The sequence below is a fragment of the Callorhinus ursinus genome, unplaced genomic scaffold, assembly GCF_003265705.2.
Source record: "Callorhinus ursinus isolate GAN/ISIS: 27379988/994484 unplaced genomic scaffold, GSC_fseal_2.0 scaffold27, whole genome shotgun sequence".
Lineage (NCBI taxonomy): Eukaryota > Metazoa > Chordata > Mammalia > Carnivora > Otariidae > Callorhinus > Callorhinus ursinus.
Window position 1 is genome coordinate 17,474,970 of NW_027397089.1, and position 27,996 is coordinate 17,502,965.

Below are 27,996 nucleotides of genomic sequence, written 5' to 3' on the forward strand. Positions count from 1 at the left end.
AACATTCATACACAGGATTTTGTGTGGACATAAATTTTCAAATCAGTTGGGCACATACTGAGAGGGGCAAATGCTAGATTATATGGTAAGACCATATTTTGTTTTGAAAGAAACTGCCAAATTATCTTCCAAAGTAGCTGTACCATTTTGTATTCCCAACAGCAGTGAATCAGAGTTCCGGATGCTCTATATCCTCACTAGCAACTGGTGTTATCAGTTTTTGGATTTATCCAATCTATTAGGTGTACATATAGATTACGTACATATTTTTGTTAGATTATACCCAAGTAATCAATTTATGGATTGCTTTTATAAATGATAGTTTTTTTGAATTTCAAATTCCAATTGTTCACACTGCTGGTAGATAGGAAAGCAAGAGACTTTTTATATTAACTTTGTATTATGCAACCTTGGTAAACTCAGTAGTTTTCAAGAGTTTGTTGGTCTGGGGGTGCATTTTCTCCACAGACATGTGCTCTGTGAACAAAGACAGTTTTATATCTTTCTTCCTGTATTAATTTCTGGTGGTGGTTGTAACAAATTATAACAAACTTGATATCTTAAAGCAACAGAAATTTATTTTCTCACAGTTCTGTAGGGCAGATGTCCAAAATCAAGTTGTGAGCAGGGCTGCACATCTTGTGGAGGCTCTAGAGAAAAATCTGTTCCCTAACTCGCCCAGCCTCTTAGAGCTGCCAGCATTCCTCGGCTGCGTCACTCAGACCTCTGCCTCCATCTTCACACTGCCTTCTCTTCTGGGTATAAACTGCATCTTGCTCTGCCTCTCTCTGATAATAACATTTGTGATGGCAGTTGGATTGGATAATCACTTCATCTCAAGATCCTTCATTTAACCACATCTGCAAAAAAAAAAAAAAAACTTCTTCCCAAACGAGGTAACAGTCACAGGTCCTGGGGGTTAGGATATGGACATATCTCTGGGAGCCATTATTAGCCTACCCCACTTCCCAATTCGTACTCTTCTAATACCCTTCTTCTGTCTTCTTGCACTAGCTAAGACTCTCCAGTACAATGTCAAATAGGAACATTCTTGGTTTATTCTTAGGGGGACTTTAGGGGAATAGTGTCCCATTTCTCATGTGTGTTAGCTAAAGTTTGTAGATGTTCTTTATCAAGCTAAGGACGTTCCCTAGTATTCCTAGTTTGCTGAGAGCTTTTATTATAAATACATGTTAGAATCTGTCAAATACCTCATCTGTGTCCTTTGATATGACCATATGATTCTTCCCCTGTAATGTATTGATATGGTGGATGACATTACACTGAACTAGCTTGCATATCTGGAATAAATCCCTCTTGGTCATGGCATATAATTTTTATACATTGTTGAGCTCATTTTGCTAATATGTTGTTGAGGATTTTGCACCTATGTTCATGAGTGATACTGATCTATAGTTCTCCTTTCTTGCAATGTCTTTATGTGGCTTTGGTATTGGGGTAATGATGGTCTCACAGAGTGAGTACTCACCTTCAATTTTCTGGAAGAGATAGAGAATTGGTAATATTTCTTACTTAAATGTTTAGTAGAATTCATCAGTGAAACCATCTTTAGCCAGTGCTTTCCTTTTTGGAAGTTTTTAATTTTTCAATAATTTATTAAAGTATTAAATAAATAATAAAATTATTTTATAATATTCTAGAATTAAAATATAGTTTTATAACAGGTTACAACATACTTTATGTAAATAAATATGTGCTTATATATTTGTTATTATGTATATTTACAAACTAAATTAAACTAAAATAATTTGTTTAATAGATATGGACTTATTTGGATTATTTCTCCCTGCATATATTAATCCAACTTGAAAATTAACAATCATTTAAAAAGTGGTCTAAATGCACTAGTTAAAATCAGAGATTAACAAACACAAGACCCTTCTATACGCTGTTTATGAGAAATTGACTTTAAAAATAAGTTTTTAGAAGGTTAAAAATAAAGGGATGGGAAAAAGATACAACATTAATCAAAGTAGAGTACCCATATTAATTTCAGACAAAGCAGACTTCAGAAAAAGGAATATTATCAGGGATAAAAAAGGGTATTACATAATGATAAAGGGGTCATTTCTCCAAGGAGACATAACAATCCTAACATGTATGCATCTGATAATGGAGCATCAAAATATGTGAGGCAAAATCTGGTGGAACTGAAAAAAGAAACAGACAAATCTATTATAGCTGGAGACTTCAAAACCCCTCTCTCAGTAATTGATAAACAGGTAGAATAATAGCATTATCAATTATCATGATCAAACTGATCTTTATAGAAAATTTTAAAAACCAAAAATAACAGCAGACTACATATTCTCAAGTTCACACAGGACATTCACCAAGATAGGGCTTTTTGCCTTATTTTTTCTTTCTTTCTTTCCTTCCTTCCTTTCTTTCTTTTTCTTTCTTTCTCTTTCTCTTTCTTTCTTTCTTTCACCCCTTTTTCTGCCTTCCCTGGCTTTCACTGAACATTTTATATGGTTCCATTTTATCTCCTCTCAGCATATCAATTATACTTTCTTTTGTCCATTTTTTTACTGGTTGCCCTAGAGTTTTCAATGTACATTTTTAACAAATTTAAGTTTACCTTCAAATAATACTCTACCACTACATAGGTATTGGAGGTACCTTTAACGAAGTATTCCTAATTCCTCCCTCCTAGTCCATTCATGTGGTATTAATCACCCAGGACATTATTGCTATTATTTTAAACAGTTATCTTTTAGGTCAATTGAGAAAGAAAAGTGATTTATTTTTATTCTTCATGTATTCCTTCTCAGATATTCTTCCATTTTTAATGCAGATGAGAGTTTCTGACATATATCATTTTCCTTCTCCTTAAAGAATTTCTTTTAACATTTCTTACAGGGCAGGTCTGCTGGCAATCTATTCCCTCAGTTTTTTATGTCTGAACTCTTTCACTTTTGAAGGATAATTTCACCAGATACAGATTTTTTGCTTGGGCTTTTTTTTTTCTTTGAACATGTAAGTACTTCACTCTACTCACTTCTTGCTGACATGGCTTCCAGTGAGAGGTCTACTATAATTATTTCCTTTTTCTTCTATAGGTAAAGTGTTTTCTTTCTCTGGCTTTTTTCAAGATTTTCTATTTGTCTTTGGTTTCCTTCAGGTTGATTCTGACATATTTAGGTGTGGTTTTTTTTTTTGTTTGGTTTGGTTTTTCCCTATTTATCCTGTGGTGTTCTCTGAGCTTCCTGGATCTGTGGTTTGGTTTTCTTTCTTTCTTTCTTTTTTTAAAAGATTTTTATTTATTTGACAGAGACAGAGACATTGAGAGAGGGAACACAAGCAGGGGGAGTGGGAGAGGGAGAAGCAGGTTTCCCGCCGAGCAGGGAGCCCGATGCGGGGCTCAATCCCACTGAGGTGAAGGCAGACACTTAACGAATGAACCACCCAGGCAACCTATGGTTTGGTTTTCTGTCATTAATTTTGGAAAATTCTTGGCCATTAATTCAAACATGTTGTCTGCTCCATTTTCTCTTTCTTTTTCTGGTATTCCAATTATACATGTGTCATACCTTTTGAAATCGTCCCTCAGTTTTTGTTCTGTTTTTCTCGTCCTTTTATCTCTTTACCTTTCAGTTTTGAAGGTTTCTTTGGCTCTATCTTCATGGTCACTGATTCTATCCAGTCTTCTAATGAGCCCATCAAGGCATTCTTCATTTCTGCTCCAGTATTTCTGATTTCTAGCTTTTCCTTTTGAGTATTTCTTAGAGTTTCTATCTCTCTGCTTACATGACCTATCATTCTTTCATGTTGTCTATTTTTTCCATTAGAATTATTAACATATTAGTCACAATTATTTTAAATTTCTCCTTCTGGGAATTTCAAAATCTATGTCATGTGTGAATGTGATTCTGATGCTTGTTTTGTCTCTACAGACTGTTTTTTCTTGCCTTTTAGCATCTCTTATAACTTGTTGGAAGCCAGACATGACATATTAGGAACGGAGATAAACAGGCCTTTCGTGTGAGATTTTATGCTAATCGGGCTAGGAGCTAGACTGTGTTTTACATCTGCTGTAGTCACCAGTGCCAAAGTCTTCAGTGCAACAGTATCCTTGTTTTTGTCCGCCCCGTTTATTACTCTAGGCTTCCTAAGTCTTTCTCCTCAGAGAGAGTCTCTGTCTTTAAGCTCTGTTAGTTGTAATCCATTAGATCACTGGAGTTCTGTTGGTGTGGTGATAATGTATAGGGGAGAGCAAGTATTTCATAATCCTATGATTAAACTTCAGTCTGTTAGTGGACCCATGCATGTCTCTAGGTTGTAACCTTCACAGAGTGTCCTAGCTTTTCTCTCCCGCTTTGATGAGCCAGGAAGAGTGAATGGGAAATGCTCGTCCAGGTGAGATAAGATTCTAGCAAAATCTTTTGCCCTGGAGAGAAGGTGTCTGTTAAGGAGAATGCTTTGTACATATTTTGCAAAGATTATCTTCCCCTCCCCCTGCCATAGACAAGAGAAGATCTTTCTCGGGTCTTCACCGCAAGAACCTGAGGTTCCTGGAGGTAAGACCCACAAAAGTGCCGGAGCAACACTCAGCTTCCAACAGTTGTTAAAATTATCATTTAAGTGTTCTTACCCGCTTATGACTCTAGCAGACCTTGGTTGACTCTCAGGAGTCACCGTCTCTCCAGACTTTGAAGTGGCAGTTTGCCCTGAGACCTAAGTTCTTTAGGAAGCATAAAGTCTGACCACCTGATATTAGTGTTTAAACACAGTAAATCTGGTGTGTGTTGGATCAGCCGAGGATAACTGAGAGCCAGAGACCTCACAAGAGATGAAAACAGCAGTTCGGACATACAGCTATTTCTTTATGTCCAGGAATAAGACTTAGCTTTAATTACACAAAATACTTCAGAAAGTACATTAGTATTTTACTACTGTCAAAAGAACAATGGATTTTCCAGTGGGACTAAGTGGGCACACACTTTTGTTTTACTACTTATTTTAATATTGCTTCCCTTGCCCCTCTGCTAAAATAAGATTACCTTAGAGAAATAAATGCTAGATTTCAAATTACCAACATCACAGAGCACCATAAACTCTCCTCAGGGCTCATGTAAATCCAACATTAACCAAGCTCACCTCTGCTCAGCTTCGGGAAAAAAACCTTCTGAGAAATATCTCACAATTAAAACAGCTATCCATATAAATGTTCTTCCATCAGTGCCCACAATTTCAAGGAAATGACTAAACTAGGAGATAAAAGGTCTAAAAAGTCCAAAGTAACACATTAAATGGACCAGAATTCAATTGTGATTAGTTGAAATTAACATTAATAATAAATTTATAGTATTATATTCAATTGTATTTTTTTATTTTCTTAATCTGAAATCTCTAGCACAGTACTTTTTTTGTGGTCTAAAGCAACTCAAAGCTTTTCTAACGCCTATAATTACAAGTCTCCATGGTACAGTTTCATTAAAAACTTTCATTAAACAACAGCTGCCCTTGTATATGGTCTTCTAATCAATTTGGTCAAACAGAATGACTTCTAATCAGCTGTTGATAAAAATAGAAGATGAAATTTTAATTCTAATAGATTAACCACAAACTCAAGACAGTCTTCAAAATCCATCTAGCTCTATTCTCCAGTGGATTTAATGACTATTCAGCAACTCATTACTAAATAGAACAAGATGAACATTTTCCAGTTCATTAAAGAAATGTACTATGTATTTTTGCATTGTCCTCATGATTCGTTACAGGGAGTCTTAATTACAAGATAATGGATAATGGTTATTAAATGCAGACTGCAGTAATGAAGCTCTATTCATTTGCGAACCTCAGAGACTGCAAAGAGAGGAAAATAAAATTACTAGCTTCAAAAGATTAACGGATCAAATTATTATTCAATTTTGAAAATCTCATTCAGACTTCATAGAAACAAGAAGAGATTAAAAACTAGTATTAAGACCACAGTAGTACATTAAAAAAAATAATATCTTAAGGCTATTACTGCATAATAAGCTTCAGATGTGATTATTAGAAAAACATATAGCTAACAATGGGAAAACATACATTTTTATTTCCCGAACAAATCTTATTTATGAGAGAGGAAGTTACTAGCAGGATCTTGAAGACAGTCATGGTGAACATGGGAGATCCATGTGCCTGTGCTACAAAAGAACAGCACAATGGAAGGTATTATTAACATTTTACACTTTGCTAATGAAAAATAGGATTTAAAATCAACTGCTGCTTGAGAAAGCTTGTCATTAAGCGGAATTCATGCCAACCCTATAATAAGAGCTTCTAGGCACATTATTCATTAGCACCATGTTTTCTATCGCTAAGAAATTACCGATTAAAGTTTAGCAAGAGAGTTTTGTATGGTAATTGACACTAATTTATACTTGCAATGTGCAATGGGACACTTTTTTTTTAAACAAATATAATGCACAAAAATATGAAGCCCCAAATTAAAACATTTTCTTTGTTACTATGTTCTTTCACTCAACACAGGCTTGACAATAATTGGGGTGAGATATAAAGATCCAGTGTTATGTCTGGAGAACTGGCCAGAGTAAAGACGGAAGCAGAAGACCCTGGGGGGGAGGTATCAGTATGGTGCTAACAGTTAATCTGGAGACAATTAAACCACAAAGACATCCTTACATGATCCAGGGATAATAACTAACCTTGTGAAGGGGGAAGTTTTCTAAAAGAGAGAGGAAAAGCTTAAGAAAAATAAAAGAACCTGTTTTCTCAGTTCTTTCCTTCAATCTAACTGGTAAGCTCTGAAAATACTCCTCAGTTGGTCTAGTCCGTCACATGAGAAAGGCAACAGAGCATCATAATTAAGCAGCAAGGCATGTTCAAGCAGAATGGCAATCAGAAAGCAATCACAATCTCAGAGTTAGAAAATATCTCAAATACCCCAAGGGTAAGATTAGTTCATGATAACCACATTCCTTGCAGTTGCCTTCCCCTCAATAAAAATAAAAATGTGGCTATTTAAAATAATGCAGAACAGTATGATTCAAATGGAATACAAGGTGGGGACTCTGACTATATAATCCTTGGTAATTGACAGTAATGTCCCTGGGAGAATATTCTAAACCATTATGCTAACCATACAAAGATATGTGTTAGAACTGCTTGACACAAACAAGAGTCCCTGAGTTACATCTAATGTGACAAAAGTTTCCTTTCACTTCTACAACTTAGGTGATTTGAAATGGTTTCAGAACTGTAATAACGCTAGAGATGAGTTTCCAGTCAATGCAAACAGCATCTCTTTTAGAGTGGATTTAAATTGTTTAATCTTTCAAACAACTTAAATGTTTTGTTTGCTGTTTTTTTTTTTCACAAATTTGGAAAAAGATTTAACTCAGCTGTTTACAAGGCCATATTGTCAGCAAACTGAGAAACAACAGAATGTTTCCTAAACCTAGCTCTTCGCTTCCTCTAATTTTTCTTCAAAGATTTATTTTAGAGAGAGAGAGGGGGAAAGAGAGTGAGAGCATGTGTGCGAGCAGGAGGGGGGGGGGGGGGGGGGGGGGAGAGGTACAAGCAGACTCCGTGCTGAGCGCGGAGCCCCACAAAGGGCTCCATCCCACGACCCTGGGATAATGACCTGAAACAAAACCAAGAAACAGAAGCCCAACCAATTGAGTCACCCAAGCACCCCTAATTTTTAATATTGTATTAGTGCTCCTGAGAATGTTTGTGAATATGTACATGGAGTTTACAGTTCAGAAATGAGCTCCCAAAATCATGCCACCCTTCTGAGTTCTTACTTCTCCTCTTCCCACTCCCTCTTTTGAGTAAGGCTATCTGGGAAGGAAAGGTGAGGTAACTGAGTTAGAAGATTTACAATTAAAACAAAGTTCCGGAATTAAGATGGTGGGGATGGTTGCAAAACTTTGTGAATATACTAAAAATCCCTGAACTGCACTTTTTTTTTTTTAAGATTTTACTTATTTATTTGACACACACAGAGAGAGCACAAGCAGGTGGAGTGGCAGGCAGAGGGAGAGGGAGAAGCAGGCTCCAGGAGAAGCAGGCTCCCTGAGGAGCAGGGAGCCTGATGCAGGGCTCGATCCCAGGATCCTGGGATCACGACCTGAACCAAAGGCAGTCGCTTAACCAACTGAGCCACCCAGGCGCCCCGAGAACTGCACACTTTCAAGGTGAATTTTATCTTATGGGAATTATATCTCAACTTAAAATAAAAAAGCAAAAGAGAATGTATTCATGAGAAAGGGGGAGAAAAAAAGCTATCTAATAAAACTAACTCTAAGTAAAATTATCAATAAGTTGACAAATCGAGTATATATAATCAACTGTACCCTCAACCCTTTCTTGAACTCATGTTTTAAGGCAACTCCTAGTCCTCTCTGTAAGTGGTTCCCACCAGCTCCCAAGTAGGACATCCACCATCCAGGCCTCCTCTCTAATTGTCATCAACTATTACAACATAACATTTAGCTGTCATTGGCTGAAATCGATATGGTACCCAGTGATAATGCTTTATTCAGTAGATGGAAGTTAACCAAATGAACAGCACTCATATTCAAAGTACCAAACAACCTGAAGCACTACTTTTGAAGAAAAATACTTCGACACATTTATCATTATAGTTCCTTGAAAAATTTTGGAAGAGTGGCACCAACACTGAGAATTTCATGCTGGTCAAAGAGAGAGAATTTTAATGAAAGGACCTTTCAGGACCAGCTCATGATGCCTGCTGGGGTTCAGAGACCACCGTGTGCACAATCTGGGGCCACACCAACATGGTGGTCCTCACCAATGCAGCTACTAAGTGTTGTTGATCCCAACTGGGATGTGCCAGAAGAGTTTTGAAGATTTAGTATAAAAAAGGGAATGTCAAATATCTCATAAGTAAGTTCTATATTGATTACACATTGAAATGATATATTGTGGATTTATTGGGTTAAATAAAATACATTATAATTACTTCCACCTGTTTCTTTTTACTTTACTAATGTAGCTATTACACTTTTTTAAATTATATATCTCAATTAGACAGCACTGGTCTAGAGCTTCAATGAGACACCAAAGTCTGTAATCACCCTGCATAGGGTACATACAATTTGATATCCTTTTTAAACTAATATTTTTTACATGTTGATTTAAATTTATTTAGGAAAAAAAGGTTTAATTCCGCTTTAGAGATAGAGTAAGAAGATCCCTGGTGATGGCACTTAACTATTCTCTCTTATCCAAGCAATTCGGCTCTGCCCCCAAATTTGAATCCCTCACTCAGCCAAACAAAAGCTCTGTAATTAACTAGACCCACTTTTCTTGAAAAGTGTAGACTATCCATCTGGAGAACCTAAGAGCATGTCCCTGGAATGTCTTACACCCAATTCTAATCATATACTGCAGAGGAATTCTAGTAACTGCAATTTTCTCTGTCTGGAACATTTTCAGTGGTTTCCATGTCTCTTATGGATTAGCACCCTAGGAGACTGGCCAGCCCTTAATCCTGTCTAGAACTGGCCTTGCTTTCAGTTTTCAAACACACAGGACTACCTCTAAAACCACATTTGACTGATTATGACTTGTACTCACAGCTCCATGTTCAACCCAACCACTCTCTTTCTCAACCCTTCCATATCCATTCAACTAATATTTACTGACCATCTACTACGTGCCAGTACCTTTGTACACATATAGACACAGCAACGTGTACAAGCCAAGGCTTTCCTTTACAGGACTCTGTACCATTAGAGGCAACACTGGCTTAGTTATAGAAGTTATATGTGCTTTCTCTCAGTCTAGCCACTTAAATTAAAAAAAAAAAATCTTTATCTGTCTCCATCACATTACCCTCTGTTTTTCAGAGAACACTGTGGCATTGCTGAGAAGAAAAAAAATGAGATTCATGAGATTAGGCTAGTACCCTATGATCAAACGAAAATGCCAGAAATACCCACAGGCATTGTTATTGTATAGGTATAATGGTTTGGATAAAGTAGTAAAGTGTTTTAGACTCAATATAAAGTGAAAACATCAATCTGTAAATCAAGTTACTGATGCCAAATGCCTCAAAATCAAAATGCTTTCCTTTTTAGCCAGCCCCTGCAGCCGAGAATCTACTGATGTAGGGATTTACTATGTTAAGCAAATGTCCTCTATTGATATGGTAGTTTTAAAGTCATCTTATCTTAAAATGACACAAGCATATCTAACATATTCTTTTTTCCTCCGCATTTGCTGGGAGGGAAGAGGGAGATGGAGCCTCAATACAAGGTAAAATGTGATTTGGTATCACTACACTTGGGCAAAGAAGAGTAAAATGAAGAAGCATTTTAACAAAATAACAAGCTAGATATGCTTCAAACAAGTGAATTTCATTTTGATTGTGCTTTCTATTGTCACTAGCAAGTTTGGAATATATAGTATATATTAACATTAAAAGTCAGGTATGCTTGTGTGGAATCTATTAACTTGAGAGAAAATTACTCAAATTGAAGAAATAGCTGCTTAAAATGGATTTAGAAATACATTTTACTGAACAAAGCAAGCTAGAAAATTAGGCTACTTTATCAGGATTAGAAAGTGCTATGAATTTTAAACACAAAGCTTTTAAAAACAATGCAGAGCATATTTGAGATTATCATACCTCAATGTCATCATAAATCTTTTTTTTTTCCAACAATGGATGATAAGTAAGAAAGAGTTACTTTCTACAGTGACCTGTCTTTCATAAAAGAAGTTGTGTTAATTTTTCTGTGGGGAGTTTTATCTCGAGGCAATTGTTTCACTGTACCTGGAGACTCCTATCATATGCTTCCCATTAGTGGATCTACAGATGGCTACACCTTGAAAAGGCTCAGAACAGAAATATTTGCCATGTGGAGCTTTGGAGTTGGCCACTGGGGTTACTGTAGTTAGCACCAACCACTTCCAAAGACAATGCCGCCTCTCTCCTACTGTTCAAATTCTGTCTCTGTTTTTCAACAAGGCATGCCTTCATTTTTAGCTTTCTTCCTCCTTTTCACTCCGCCACCACCAGAGGCCTTGATTCCTCCACAAAAGAGGTATGTGCTGGAAAAGGAGAAAGTGACAGAGCCCCGCAAAGCTCCTCTATGGGTGAGCACCCATAATCACAAAGGGTCACCACACACTTCTGCCGAGTCATGTGCATCACTGGGATATCAGAATCCCTACAAATGCCTGAAAACACATGAGGCAAGGAGAAAGGAGGGAAGAAGCAGTTTGTGAACTAGGCAGGAAGAACAGTCCTGACCTAGACTCCGCAAATGTCACGGACTAATACAACAAGACGCTTGCAAGCTGGATCCATTTTGCATATTCACTCGAACTCATCTAGGATCTCCCTGGACGTCACACACTTTTTTTTTCTTTAAAGCACTGCCTTGCCAATGAATATATATGCATGAATTTCCCTCACAGCAGAAAGGCTATGGGTTCTTTTCCGAAACTAAATAGAAATAGAAATAACATATAACCATACAGTAACGATGTATATTTCAGACAAATAGCTTACAATACACACTTCATACGGAGGTTTTATCTGTTTCTCACAGAACTTCCTATTACAAAACTAATAGGTTTGATTAAAAGGTTATTCATTTTTAGGCGATTTCCCCCCACCAGAAAACAGAATATAAAGTTCCTTAACATGTATAAGTTAGGTCTTTAGCTACCTTCCTTTTAAACCTACATTTAAAATTCCTGATACATATTTAATGTTTTTAATATTACCTATATAATTGCTTTGAGTGTGGCATTTATTTCCTCCCTCTAAAGCACATGTTATATCACAGATATAATTTCTCCCAGGTATTTCAGGGAGCCATTAAATGTCAAAATCCAAAGTGAACACATAGGTAACTCAAAAATGTAAAGCCTCAGTGAAGAAAAAAATTCAGCTGTTAAGTTTATGACCAAAAATAGGAAATGGGATTCACAATGATAACCTCTAAAGTAAAATGGCATTTAAAAAAACTGGGTGAGAGACAGTTCACAGTGTCAGCTTATGTTGGAGATCCATTTACTTGTGTTTCTGTCAAAAATATCATAAATTTACTCTTGAGAAAGAAGAGTTTCTGAGTTGACCTGGCCCACTTTTTTTTTTTTTTTTTATCTTACACATGGAAACTAAAGAGCACATTTTTTAAGTATGAGGGGCTAAAAAGTGTTGTGATATGGAATGGACAGATAAGACAGGTTTGATCATGGCCTTTGTTCATCTTCAGCCTTCAGCTGCTTAAAGAATAAAACTTTAGGATTTCCAGGATCTGAATCTAATCTAGTCTTTCATTGTTCTCTCCTGCTACTCACTCACAAGTATCTCGGACTCCAGGAAACTCTGATGCTGATGACGACACAGCAGTAACAGTGGTAGTACTGACGGAACAGGTCCCCCTTTCTGAGAACTCACCAGGTGCTTGGCTCCGACTAAACACTTCATACATCTACCCTCATTTAACCTCTAGGATAACTTCAAAGACAGGTGCTCTCGGGATCTCCATTTACAAATGAAAAAAACAGGGGTTAGAGATATTGAGGAATTCATCTAGGACCACAGTTTTTAAATGTCATAAATGGAATTTAACACAGCTTTTTCTAAGTCCAGGCTCTTAACCACTACACACCCGTGCCTCCTAACCCAGACGAGTTACTGTTTGGCAAAAACACCCTCTATCTACCCTATCAACTTTGTTCTCTCTATTCTTTCTCTCCCTGTCAAAATCCTATCTGGCCGAGTTCAACTGTTCCCTTCAATAGGAAATGGCACCACCATTGCTTTCTTCTTGTTTGAATGTGACATGATGACTGGAGCTTGGCAGCCATCTTTCAATCATGAGGGAAATGACAAGAGAATAACAGGCATCAATCCTGGTACTGATGATGAGCCAACAGCAGTGACTGGTTACTACCTCCAGACTTCTTGTTATGTAAGAAAAATAATTCCTTATTTATTTAAGTCACTGTTTTCAAGTTCCAGGCAATTTGCAGCCATATGCAAAAACCTAACTGATGCAATCTCTGGATTATTCATTTTCGCTCTGCTGACCTAGAAAACCAATGGTACACTACATCTGTTAATTTCCCAGGGCATCACTCTGCAACCATGACACAAAGTATTATCCCCCCAGTCCCCCACCCCCCCACACACACTTGCTCTGCTTGCCCAGCTGAGACCCTACGATACCGCCAGCTATGCTTACCCAGGCCTCTAACTCCCCACTCTGTCCACGTTGGTTAATCAGACAGGAGTCAGAGTCCAGCTGAATAAAATGTGGAAGGAAAAGAAGCAAGTGAAAGGAGATTCAAGAAAGCTATTAGGAATTATTAGGAAAAGCTAAAAGTGAAAAGCCACAGAACAGCAAAGATTTCTGCTAGAGAAGCAACCATATGAGAGACTAGTCAACGAAGCCTCTATAATATATCAACTGTGTGAACAAGTTATGGAAGAAACTAAGAGAAAGGAACTGTCTTATCAATGAACAGAGAATATAAAGAGCTCTAGCAATTGTAGAAAATGCAGAAAGAAACTAAGGTACAAGTTTTTTTTTTTCTTTTAAAGAGAATTGGAGAAGATACAGGGCCTGAATAAGTTGAGAAATTTCTACAATGTCTTCCCCTCACTCCTCATTCGTCATCATGATATTGGCCATATGCGGTTAGCGCAGTGGTCATAGTATAAACTTAATAATGACACAATCCACATGAATTCCGTATTAGTCAAGCTGTAGTGAAACATAACGACCACACTGAGCACAAATGAACTCTTCAATGATTCCACAGCTGCCTACTCGTATAAACAAATGGTTTTTATTTAATTAATTTTCTTTAACCAACAACTTAACACAGCACTTATCATGTGCTGGACACTGCCCTAAGAGCTTTAAAAATAACCTGACAGGGCGCCTGGGTGGCTCAGATGGTTGGGCGTCTGCCTTCGGCTCAGGTCATGATCCCAGGGTCCTGGGATCGAGTCCCACATCGGGCTCCCTGCTCCTTGGGAGCCTGCTTCTCCCTCTGCCTCTCTCTGTCTCTCATGAATAAATAAATAAAATCTTTAAAAAAAAAATAATAACCTGACAAATCATTACAAATAAAGCAGTTATCAGATGCTTCCGACTCCAAATGAAGCCATCTTGCTGAGAAATTCTGGGAGTAACAGAGGGGGAAGACATATTTTGAAGGCTAACGTGCTCAAGAAGAAATCTTGAGAAATCCTTGATGGAAACACAGGATGATGCTTCCTGACTCGGGGATCTTTCCTCAACCTATTCTGTCCCAACACAAGTATTTGTGGATGACTGCTGTGTGCTCAGCAATGACTAAGAAGCTTCCCTGACTGGAAGTGGCTCCATTTTGAGAGCTAAGTGGCCTGTACAGAGTGCTGGAGTGGGGAGGGACCCAGTTGGAAAGTACAACTGGGTGTAACAACAGATTGGAGTCCACAAGATATGACATGACGGAGTGAGGGGCTGAGGTTTCTCCTCAGCCAACGGAACTGGAGGAACAGTAGATGGAGAAAGAACAATTTAGTTCCAGGACACTCTAAATTAGGGTTCCTCACTAACTGGTACAGTTTGGGTTTCAATTATCTGATTTTAGTCCTCGTTTCCATCAGCTTACAGAGCAAATTTATATTAAATTTCTTCCGCTCTCCTTTTCTAAGTTATTTAGTCCTAACATGAACATAGTATCTTGATTGGCAAGGCTGCTTTCAGCCTAGAGAGAAAATTTTCTCTTTTCTTGGAAGAGTTTCTGATTTGGGTTGGACAAATGTCCTGACTTCACTGGTGGGGACGGAGGACAGGGTGAGGAAGGGTTTGTAACCTATGGTTTCAGCTCAGTGGATTTTCTTCAATCAAATATTTTCAAAAAGAAGTCCACACCTAGTTCTTGTCACCTATCAACTAGTTTTGCAGAAAATTATGTCACACAGTTACTGAATGTACTACTTCTTTCACAGAGATTTAAAATTTAAAAGGCTTAAATTAAAGAATGAGAATCTAACAGTGGAATTTCAGACATGAGCCACAGGAAGGGGAAGGGGGCAATGTTACCAGAGATCACAAGGGAGGTTTTCTACAACTGGCCCCTTACAGTGAATGGCATGCTTATGCTTCTACAGCTGTGTGTTAACTGTAATCTTGTCTGCTTAAAAAGTTACATTTCCAAAGACTGCAATCCTCTATGTCTACAGGACCTGACAGAACCTAATGAGTATTCTTTTACTCTATTCTTTGGTTCAATATTAATAATGGTACATGAGAAAAACTCTGCCATACTTTGAAATGTTTGATATGATGGGGTTAAACAAAAATACACAATTTTCCTTTCTGTAAGCTTTCAGGGTCTTTTCTAAATACATGTGTACTAGGAGTGTCTTACTGGAGTATATATTACACAGTATCCCCAAAGCTGTATGACCATGAGACCCATTTGTTAGAGAAGTTTTCATTGAAATACTATTTCACAGAACACAATTTATAAATCATTATTTTAGCTGAAAAACTGCCCCCCAATACACAACCTTTCTTTGTTCATTTGGTGGGAGACAAGCTGGTCTTTAGAATAACCTTTCAGTTCTGACTCTACTTTTCCAGTATTCCAAATCATCCAAGGCCATGTGTTGTCGAGTTCATTATATTGCCTAGCTAATGAAAATTTGTTTTTTGTTTGTTTTTAAAGATTTTATTTATTTGTCTGAGAGAGAGCGAGAGCACAAGCAGAGGGAGCGCAGGCAGAGGGAGAAGCAGGCTTCCTGCTGAGCAAGGAGCCCGATGTGGGACTCGATCCCAGGACCCTAGGATCATGACCTGAGTTGAAGGCAGACACTTAACCAACTGAGCCACCCAGATGCCCCTGAAAATGTGTTTTGAAGTAGATTGCATGAAAAGAAAGAAAACAATCTTTCAAACTTCTAAAACTTTTTTAGCAAAATTTTATTTGAGCTTTGTAGGACATGAAACCAAATCATCATTGCTGTTTCTTCTTTATCTAGTTATTCACAGACTAATTCTTAAAATTGGTTCACAAATCTCCTTAAATTATCAAAAGGTTTCTAACCCCTTGCACTAAGACACACATATACACAGATGAACTTTATAAATCAGTGGTTCCTAACCCTGATTTTGAAAACTCCCAAGGTATCCAACTTAATTTATAGTAGGATTTTCTTTTAATTCTTAAAAAAACTTTTTTCATAAACATAATCCATGTTAATTTTTGGAAAAAAAAAAAGAATGCAACAAAGAACCAAAGTCCCACTAAGTCATTTGTTGCCATTGTACAAAGAATACATTTGCAAACGCCCTTGTTTTTAAGAAGACAGCATACAATTTCATAAGTTACAGTGATTACTAATAAAAATTTAGGAAGATGGCCAGTTCTCTTCTTATGTCAGAAAATAACGCCCCCCCTTTTCCTCATTAGCTTCATTTTTTTTTCATCAACAAAAATTGAGAATTGTTACATTTAAAAGTTATCTTTTACTAAAGACCAGGGGGCATGAGACTTCTAGATTCATACGTTAAAGAAACAAGATTTGGTGGGGGAACAGGGTTGTCAGGGAGCGGTTAAAGCTTTTTTAGTTTAATTTTGCCTCATGTAAGGTCTCTGGAGGAAATTATGTGTGTTTTTAATTTTTTTCTCTGTCTTTGTATTTTGAATAGTTGGTTTTAGATTCAGATTTAAATGATCTGCATATTTTAAACTGTTAGTTGACTACACTGATAAACCAGTTATGTTTTTCTACCTTTAATTACTAAATTGAAAGGTTTAATACATAATTCTCTAATCTAGAAATGGATAACATTCCAATAGTTTGTAAATTCATGGCTGCCTGGAAATCAAATTGTACTTCTCCATATAAACAATATTTCCTCTGATAGTAAGTCCCAGGTCAGCCCCCAAAAGCAGGTTTTACCGTTACTGAACCTGAGTTCTATTAACCCCTCGTAAGCATTCTGCATAGCAATTCCCCTAAGAAAAGAGGGGAAGGCCTGGATACATCTGACTGTCCATCTCTATAACCCAACACCACCCCTATCACCTGCAAGGCTGGGGATGAGTCACTCTGAGCTTTAAATTACCAACAGGGTTTGCATTTGGACAAGGAATCTCAAGATGACAAGGCAGAGAAGGGCTGGGTATCCAGGTCTGTGGGGGGAGTGGGTGGTGAGGGCAGCTCTGAGGAGCAGGGGCATTCCCGAGTTCTCTGCCAATGTTCTTCCTAGTCCCTGGTTATGAAGAAGAGCCACATTTAAGTCAAGGTTATTAACATTGGGTCCTACCTGGTATTTCCTTCTACATCTGTTAATTTCTCTAGCAAGTAGTTTACAGAGTTTATAATCTTGCTGTTTAAAGTGCTTGGTAACCATCCTAACTTTATTTAATTGGACCTATTTGGGGCACTAAGGAAAGGGATGTTTGGTCTGAAAAGTCCACATTGAGATCTCCTTTCTAAGCTCCCAGAACACCCACACTCTCAACAACTTTGCAGCATGCCTCCCCCCCCGCCACCCCCGTGTCCCAGCCATGACCAAATCTGAGGACTAGGAGGCAGGGCAGTCAGTCTTAAGTTCTCTCATTACCTTGCCCTCTTAGGAAATTCTTCCTCTAATACCACTGCATTCCTAGTTGCATTCCCCTCTTTGACTACCATCCAACAGACATAAAAAACTCAGGCACAGCCTCCAGTGACTGCATCCATGTCTAGATTACTTAAACACCACACACCTTAAGAGCAGCAAATACAGCATCGCACAAGACCATAAGACTATGGCTTCACAAGCGCCTGTTGCCCTCTTTGTTTCTGAGCATGAATCTCGTTCCTGTCTCTATGGGAGTCACTCTTTTCTCTGAGCCAACTGTCTTGAATTAAAACCCTGAAGTTTTCCAGTCTAGCCGTAAAGGACCAACCAAAGAAAACAGTTAGTGGAAAGGGATGGGTTTAACTGAAAATTATATTGTTATAAGGAGTACCTAATCACTTCATGGGAGTCTGGTTAAAAAGCCAGGCAGGAAGAAATCCAGTATCAGCCATGCCTGGGTGTGTGCTTATGGACAGGAGATGAAAATGAGAAATGTACTTCACAAATAATTTCAGTAGAAGAATATATTTAATAACCACTCAATTTAGAGAATACCATCTATAATGAAAATGTCTTAGCTGTTTTAAGGATTTTTTGTTTAATATTTTTGAAAGGCCTTATAATAATGAATACTATAAAATGAGAACACCAAGAAAGGCAGAGGAAAATCTGCTTTTTAATTGCCTAAATTATCTAATCTATAATCCTAGGCAGAAACCTCAACATCTGTGAATACAACTATAGGTAACACTATAAACTCTGAGGTAATTTATATGCTTTTGCTTTTTATTAAAAAATAAACAGGAATATTTTAATTATTCACTAGAATGTTAATATCAAACCAGTGTGATAGCAGCTAACATTCTACAAACAGCCTTTTGCAGGCTTTGTGTGACACGGATGATCTAAATTCTTTCCAATTTCATTGACTATTCAGTGCCTCTTCTGTTGTCCCTGCCCAATTTAGCAGCTTTGCAGCACAAGAAACTTCCTTTTGATGCCCCAGTTGATGATAAATTTTTTACAAAAAGCATACTATAACACTTATTCTTGGGCCACTAGCAAAGCAAAGCATCACCCCGATAATTCAAGTAAAAGCACGAATTTCCTTTTCCTCCACTCCGTTTCGCTTTATATGCCTTGTCTTGTTCATGTGTTCTCAACAGAAAAATAGGCTCTCTTTTTCACTGCCACAGCCTTAATCAGATTTCCTTAAAAACACTAAATATTTTTTTCCTTGTTGCAAGAAAAGTAGAGGAAAAGGGGTAAGACTCTGATGCCTTCTGCAGTAAGCCAGCAAAGGAATGAACTGGCAGAGGTCTTAGCAGAGGGCAGCAGAGACTCGGGTTCTGGGGCTGGGAAGAAGCCTCATTTGTCTTGAAGTCCCTACCCTGTGGAAATGAGTGATCGCAGTGAGGGTGTGGACAAATGGCACCCTTATGAGCTGTTTTGTCCTGCCCCCCCGCCCCCCCCCCCCCCCACGCTCAGCCTAGAATCATTCACCAAATACTATTCATGCTGCCCCCTGAACGGCTCCCTCAGCTGTGGACTCCTCTTCATTCCCACAGCACTCCCTTAATTCAGCCCTACATCATGGTCAACTAGCCTGTAATAACAGCTTCCCAACAGCTTCCCTGTTCAGCAGCCTAAACACACTGCACAAAGGCCATGTTCCTAAAATGAAAATCTGGGTGCTGCTTCACTGCCACAAAGTATGTGGAGTAAGGGTGTCTTATTGATCTTTATCCCTGGGAGGGATGCCTAACACAGAACAGACTTCAATAAACCCTAGTGAATGAAGAGCTGGATGCATGAATTTCTCAGGCTAGAAACTTTCAAGGGTTAAAAACTTTCCCTACCTACAAACAGGAAACCCAAATTCTTTGTTGGGGCCTTAAGCCCCCAGCAACTTAGCAACTTCCTCCACCACCTCTCCTGCCATTTCTCCACTGACCCTCCACACCCTAACCATACCTTCCTCTACATCTGCACCTAAGGACACCTACACAGATGCCACTTGCTTTGCGAACCCTTCTATGCCTCTCCAGAGGGTAGCCCTGCCCGTGCAGCACTTGGCGGAAATGTCCCTGTGGCTCCTAACAGGTTGCCAATGAGGCAATCGTAAACCTCACCTTTCACTTCCTCATGGGACGAAGAGATACTGTCAGTGTTTTAAAGGGAAAGGGTTCTAATTTTTCTCTCCCCTTTCTCTCTTCTTATGCTTCTCCCATGCAGAATAGCGTCTAATAAACATTAGATGCTCACTAAATACTTGCTTATAGCATAAGCCTATTCAACAGAAAGGAATGTCCCCAGGCATCAAGATGGCAGAACACCTTAGCCCTTCTCTTCTTGACTAGCCTCTTTCCCTCTCCCCTGGCTCCTCAGTCCTCACGACAGCCTCACCACCAACCCGCCTCAGCCCCTTTTTTTCCTTCCTGGCACAGCCTGGATCTAGGAGAGTCCCCATTCAAACCCCATGCCTAATATTTTAAAGGTGGAAGGAGGAGAAACCAAGATACTTCTATCAAGGAGAGGAAAGGATTAAAAATCCTTAATCCTTAAGTTCTTGGAGACTTAATTAAAAATATAAATTCATGTCCTTCCAAAACCACTGTTTCGTGTGTTGGTGAGGACCTACAGCTGTACATCCGACCATTTATAATCTTATTTCTATGGGAGTGCAAGCTTAGAGTTCCAAACAATCTGGAAAGGAGCCAACCACCAGGACAATCGATTTGTTAACTATGAGCTGTCTAGGCTCACGGACGACCCCCCTGCCCCTGCGATTTGAAATTCTCTCTCTAAATAATTTCGAAACTACCAGGGTGAGTGAGAAGAACTCTTGTCTTAAAATCAGGAAACCCAGAGTCCAGATAGAGGTTCTCATTCCTGCCTAGACAGTAGGAACACTAGAGAAAGTTTTTTTAAAAGTACTAATTCTCTTGGCTCCATTCAATACCAGTTAAAATTAGGATCTGTGGTGGTAGGATCTTTTAAATAGCTTATTTAAAAAGCTCTTCAGGAAATCCTAACGTGCAACCTGGGTTGAGAACGTCCTTCTAGATTGTTTTGGCTTTAGAATATTTGTCCCTGGGTAAGTTCCTTGTGAATTTGACCTTTCTGGATCTTGGTTTTCTCACCTATAAAATGAAAGCTTTGAAGTTAATGAGGCTTCTTTATACCTTATAATCCTTTCCAGTTTTCAAAGCATTTGCAACTTTTACAAGTTAACTTTTAAATGTTTAGTGGCTCTGTTTCTCTCATCTCCTCTGACAATGTACAAATCAAGGAAAAACAGAGATGAATTTGTAAGGACCTTTTCGTGACTTAGACAAAAGGAGTTGCAACCAAAATTCCAATTTCACAAGTGTGTTAACTAGTTCCTGGGAGGACACAAGTTACCTACACAATCACTGAATGTTATGGATTGTTTCGAGCCATTTTGTTAAAATTTTCAAAATGGAAAAGAAGAGAGAAAAGTTCCGTACAATGATAGTTCATTGCCTCAGATACATAGCTTCATCATTCTAACAATGACTTTTTTGTATATGCTTCCATTAAAGTCATGACTGCAGAATAAGCTGATGATTTCCAGAACGCCCCCTCACTCCTTAAGTCTTTTTACTGAATAGCTTGCTGAGCAATTTAACACACAGGGTCCCTAATTTCTTTATACTAGGGATGGCAATATAACCTTTGTCTTGCTTCAACCAATTTTTCTCTCAGCTAGCACATCTTCCTAAGTTTAAAAAACATATATTTTTTTTCATTTACATGGCTTATAAAGTAAACCTAGAAACCTGCAAATACCTGTTAAAAAGCAAATAAAGAAATATTCACCCATGCAGAAGAAAACAGAACACAGGAGAACCGCTTGCTCCATTTTATAATATTATGGTACATTGTGTAGTCTTGTGTCAGTATTTATTATCAGTCATTTAGTTTATGATAGAGAATAACTTTTGATTACTGATGCTTGTAGTATTACTCACTCTGTCTTGGACTGTTTGAAGATCTGTATTTTTATTACAAAGTCCAATAAAAATAAAGTGAAAAACCCATAGGTCCCAAAACTGATTCCTGGCTTGTGCTGTATGTCACTCCTTTCCAATCTAAAAAGTATTTCCTTCTACTGTTAGTCTCTGTCTCTTGCTCATAAGCAAATTTATCTCCTAATGCCTCATTCTTTATTTTAGCCATTAATCTCCCATTGAGAACCTTACCAAATGCTTTTTGCAGATAAAAATATTTAATATCTACTAGATTTCCCCTATCCACAAAACCATCCAACATTGCTTAGAGGGAAAAATCAATCTTTTGTACCTGAATTTAAGTTTGCTGGTTTGACTCAAAGTATTTTTTTCTAACTTCTTCAGGTCTTTATAGGAAATAAGAGCATCACAGCCCAAGAACCCTATTTCTCTTTGTTATGGGTTGACTCTTGCCCCCTGAAAAGGTATGTTGAAATTCTAATCCCTGGTACCTTACAAAGTGATCTATTTGGAAATAGGGTCATCGCGGACATAATTAGTTGAGTAAAGACAAGGTCTTGCTGAGTAAGGTGGGGCCATTAAGTGACTGGTGTCCTTATAAAAAAGGAAGAGACAGACAAAAGTACACAGGGCCATGTGTTGATGGAGACACAGAATGGAGTGTTCCATCTACAAGCCAAGGAATGCCAAGGATTGCGAGCAAACACCAGAAGCTAGAGAACGCAAGCAAGGATTCTACCCTGCTGATTACAGAGGGAGTGTGGCAGAAGAGAACAATCATGCTTTTTCATCTTTTTTGTATGGGTGTATACAAGTATTTGAATACGGTATCAAAACCCCAGCGATTGCCATCTTCCCAAATAAGATGCCCAATCACCTTGATTTCAGGCTTCTACCCTCCAGAGCCACGATAATAAATTTCTGTTGTTTCAAGCCACCCAGTTTGAGGTAGAAACCGAGGAAACCAATATACTCCTCTTTTCTCATTATTTCCATATTTGGGGTCCCGTCTATACTGGATTGTAATCTACACTGAAATGTCTCACACACATATAAACAGCTGTGTGTGTGTGTATGTTTTTCTCTTCTGTATAGGATCACACTGAGCTCTGAAATAGCAAGCATCTCTAATGGGCACTGAGTATCACATATATAACAGTAGCTCCATCAGGCTATGATCTAGCCTGTGCTTTGAACACCTCCTATCTCCTGATGTGGCCCATCCAATTTCTGGAAAATCTGGACCCTCACTAAAGTCTGCCTTACACCAGGCCAAAATCCATCTTTCCATAACTTCTAAAAGCTGGGTCCCAGTCCTCCTACCCTGGGATCATAGAGAACAATCATGCTTTTTCATCCTTTTTGTATGGGTGTATACAACTATTTGAGTACAGTATCAAAACCCCAGCGATTGCCATCTTCCCAAATAAGATGCCCAATTTCTTTTCGATCCTTCTTCACAGGAAGTTTTCCATGACCCTCATCCAATGCTGGGACATTCTTCCACATATGCTCCAATGGTATTACCATGGTCCCATACCCTCTTATGTCAACCCCTCTGCTCCTTCATGCTCAGACTGCCCCCATCGGGTGGATTAAGAGAAAGGTTCACTTTCCAAATCACTCCCTAGCTGTCTTCTCAGCACCCAGGAAGGGGAATATGAAATTTACCAAGAACTTCAGTGCAGAACTCGAGCAGCGGTCGTTAAGTCATGACCCCACTGATGTTCCCAGGACATCATCATGGGACCATCAGCAGAGCAGGTAAACACACACACACAAAAAAACACGCAATGTACCTGAGGTGGGAGTGCTCTTGGCACCCTTCCTTTTCATTCCAGCAAGGATTTACTGTGGGCCTATCATGTATGGGCCCCTAGGCTTGCTTTCATTGTTCTCTTTCATGTTTATTTCGTGTCTGCCACCCCCTACAGTTTTTCTCTAAATACCGTGTCTCTCTATTGTCCTTACTTCTTCTATATTGTCCTTACTTTGCTTGTCAATAAAAAAGTACAGCTCAACATGTAAATCTCATTCAGGGACTCTAGAAATACATCTGTGCCCCCAAAGATTACACATAGCTTATATATAATATCTTACATACAGAGCAATTACAGAGTGGAGAACAGGGTTGTGTATAGAATCTAGAGTCAACAAGTGCTTCAGAATTTTGCCACTTCCTCAATGTGTGGCCTTGGTCTAGTCACTTAACTTCCGAGCATCAGGTTCTCATCCCTTAAAAGGTGATAAGGTACCTACCCTAGTTCCCTCTTAAGACAACTGCAAAAGGAATCTGTGAACTAGTAACCTCACATGATTTATTAATTTTTATTCATTTGTTCATTCAAAAAAAATGCATATCAAGCATCTACCTGGTGAAATATGCTGAGAGACCCATTCAAGGATTCCAATTTCCCAGCATTTAAGAGTTTGCTAATAGATCACTAACTATCCGGCACACATTAAAGAATAAATAACAAATGTTAGGAATCAAAGACAAGTGAGTAATAGAAACTCAGAAACATGAGCAAATATCTACAGGTCTGGCCTCTATGTCATGTATCAGAATTTCACCAAGACATGAAAAAAAGTCCCTTAATGTTTCTTTTAATGCAAAATATAGATTTACTAAAAAACTGAATTTTATACATGTCGTTTACGAATATATCTATTGATGCCCCTATCCCTGACAACTGAACCCATCAACAAGAACTTCCTAGGCACTTAATGTGCTAGCTTCTATGCCCATAAATTCCTCTGAGCAAACTAAGTCTGGAGAAGGCCATTATAAGATTTTAGAATAAGGTGGCTTATATTTTTAAAAATCTCACACAGTAAAATTTTACAAACACTACTATATACCACATACAAAACTATGCTTACAAGCTTTTTCTTTTTTTCCCTAGAAGCCCAGCCATGAAGAGGCAAAGAAAACACTTTATGTTTAAATGTATAGTGATTTTCTTTAAAATGATACCCATATACCAAAATGGACCATCAGAGGTTCCTGTACCACTGGGAGGCCAGAAAACATGGTAGCTTCTCTCTCCTACTGAGCTCTCTATTTTGCACTCAACAAAGGATGGCAAGAGGGTGGGTGAGGACTGCAGGGTGGGTGGGTGGGTGGGTGTGAGGGGGTAAACCTTCTGAAATTTTTGCTGGCGGGGGGCTAAATTTAAATTTGCTCCCTGAATGAGATGGCAAGTTAATCAGTTTTTACCCTAGAAGTGGTTTAATTCTCAGGGCTAGTTTAAGGAACTGTAAATGAATTTATGTTTGAAATCTATTACATCTTACCCCCAATACACATCTGTATTCTTATGCTTTCCTCCGTGGTGAACTTTCAACTGTAGCATACCTTTTCATAAATTAAATGTTTTTCCTATGAAAGGCAAGATCTTATTTTTAAAACCCCCCCAAACAAGAAGACCAGGCTGGATCACCACAGGGGTCTAGATGTGCCATCTGGATCAATATTTCTTGAGTATGCAAAGATTTGCAGGCCAAGATGAAGGACTCAGTGTGACTTGTGACAATCTTTAGAAAAATAAACGTACACTGTCATTTAGTCTACTATTTGACTCCTATTTAAATTTTTAAAAACGGTTTTTTGAAAGTCTTAGATGTTAATTTGCTACCAATCACAGCATTTCTTTTAGAGCTTTGGTTTCCTTCAGTCATAACAAGTTTCCCACTGTTTATTTTTTCCCCTTCGTTTTATTTTTTTTAATGGCTTCCCTTATATTTTCTTTTATTTCTCTGCTTCATCTTATTGTTTCTGAATTACTCTGATCTTATTGGGTTGAATTTCAAATATCCCCTCCCCTGGTTCCTACTTTTATCATTTTTGATTTCCTATACATTACAAAATTCCAGCCAAGTTCAAAACTCATTTTGCATTCCTTCAAGGTCTGCTTTTCTCAAGCCCCATATTTTTGTGTTCGTACTCTACCCACAGATCTTCATCAGCAATTCAAACCTGATGACATTATGATTGCATCTTTAGTGCTTTTCTACTCCAAACTTATTTATCATGCCTGCGTTATTTCCAAAGATAAGGTCTAGAATAACTTCAGAGCGGAGCTTGTTAGCTGTTGCATGTGTGTGAACAGTCCACCGCTACTGAAAGATAAAGGCACTTTTCTACATTCTGGCATTATTCTTAACGTGCGTGTTTGCAGGGCTGAAATCCCTTAGCAGTAGATGGACCTGCTTTAGACTTCTCTTTTCTATTGGCATGTTTCCCTTTCTATCTTACTCCCTATCACCTTGTTCTTGGATTGTTTGATGAAAAAATATGGCTCTCGTTTCTTTTCCTGATTATATTCCCTTCGAATTGCTTATTCCTACCTCCCCTCCTTCTTTATTTGCATTTCTCTCACCACATGGCCAGTAATGTGAAAGTCAGATCCATTTTCTTTGGCCAAAAAGCCAAGGCAGAAAGTTTTCTTTAGTCCTTTCTTAGCCCTAGAGCCGCACAAACCGTTTATATGTCATACCCCTGCTTAGGTCGTCCAAACAATGCCTCAAATACATAATCTCCTTGTCAATGGTATAAATTATCTATCTTTTTGTTCAACTAAAGTAAAATTTTGCTCTCAAGATAACATGTCCAAACTCTACAAGGTCGTGGCACATCTGGAGAGATGAGTCTAGGTCTTCGGCATTTACTTTGCCTGTTTTTACTTTTCCTTATCTCTTTCTTTCTCATTCATCCATCTATCCATCCATTCATTCATTCATTCATTTGTGTATTTCAAGATATTTTCTTAGGCTCTCTTAGATACCAGGCATAGTAGTAATCACAGAGAAATATAAATAAGTTAGATATAGTCCTTGGCTCAGGAAGGTTCATAATTTTGCAAAAGATTCAACAGCTAAAACAATGGATGATGATACTACATGACAAATGCTACTGGTATTTACAACTGTCCTAGGAGCATGATGGTATGAACAATTAATTAATTCTGCCTCTAGAGGATCATGGAGAGATTTGACAAAGGATGAAAATTATATTTAAATCTTTAAAAACAGTTAAGAGAAGAGAAAGCTGTAACAGATAGAGGAAATGATGTAACAAAGACAGAGTATCTGGAATGTTTCCAAATATCAATAATGACCATGTAGAATTGCAGCAAAAAGTCCTTTTTAACTGATGTTCCCATTTTCCTGTAGAAAAGTACCTATCTTAGTCACTGTGAAGGTTAAATGTGAATATACACAAAGTCCTAAAAATAGTACCTGTCACATAATAAATGTTATTGTCTATTACTACTGTTGTACTATAGATTATATTATATATATTTCATCTCTTTGAAATGTTTTCTTTCTTTTTTTCCTCCTTGTTCCTGGCTTGGTTCTGGATCATTATTGCTGTTGAGGAAGTGATCTCCAGTTAAATATTTTATTCTGATACACATCTAAAGAGCTAAGATGGCTGCTATATTTTCCAGAGTAAAAGAATTAGGAGATATGACAAATAACCATAGCTGAGAAGTGTGGCATAAAAAAATTAACTGGGCCACATCTAATGGTGATTCTCAACTAATCAGATTCTTTTGAAACTTTTATTTTTTAAGACAGAGCCAAAAGTTGGCAAAACAAGTTCCTATTTACGAATCACTAAACAGGAGCGCCTGGGTGGCTCAGTCGTTAAGTGTCTGCCTTCGGCTCAGGTCATGATCCCAGGTCATGATCCCAGGGTGCTGGGATGGAGCCCCGCATCGGGCTTCCTGCTCAGTGGGAAGCCTGCTTCTCCCTCTCCCACTCCCCCTGCTTGTGTTCCTTCTCTTGCTAGGTATCTCTCTGTCAAATAAATAAATAAAATCTTTAAAAAAATTTTTTTTAAAAGATTCACTAAACAATCCTACTAACATATTAATAAGCTTTGAGATCAGTACAGAATGGAATCCAACTCAATATATTCTATCTCCTGCAGCTACACCAGATGGTTCTGAAAAGTGATAGTCTGAATAATGCCTTGTAATAGAAAAAAAAGATTCAATTCAATTATGTTTCCTTCCTGACTGAGGTAGGATGGCGTAGGAAGGTATGCTGATATTTTTTAATAACTTGCAACGTACTTACTTTATACTTTATAATGCAGCTATAATAATCAGATTGATTCAATTAAAGTCATAAACTGTGCAAGAATGAACAAGAATCCAGGTCTTCTAGCCCCCATGACCTATGGCTCCTTCCCCTAAAACATTTTGAAAGATTCCTAAACAAAATTAAACCAAAAGTAAGCTAGTAAACATTTAGTTGACCAAAAATGTGAACACCTAGGTTAACTTTTTATTTACAATGATGTATGATATCAGACTAATACAGTTACATATCTCTAGCTTACTCTCCAGAGAATTTTTCTGTAATAATCTAAATGGCTATCAATATAACAAGATAAGAAT

General features: G+C 38.0%; 1 protein-coding gene and 1 long non-coding RNA gene across 3 annotated transcripts in view; both read right to left on the reverse strand.

Moving 5' to 3' along the window:
- Positions 1-27,996, reverse strand: part of DERA (deoxyribose-phosphate aldolase) — a 117,137-nt gene that overhangs the window by 10,152 nt on the left and 78,989 nt on the right. The gene's annotated exons all lie outside the window — the stretch shown is intronic.
- LOC141370160 (uncharacterized) lies at positions 561-27,947 on the reverse strand. Its single transcript, XR_012373980.1, has 2 exons — positions 27,674-27,947; positions 561-860 (listed from the first exon to the last, which is right to left on the reverse strand). It is a non-coding gene; the product is annotated as an uncharacterized lncRNA (long non-coding RNA).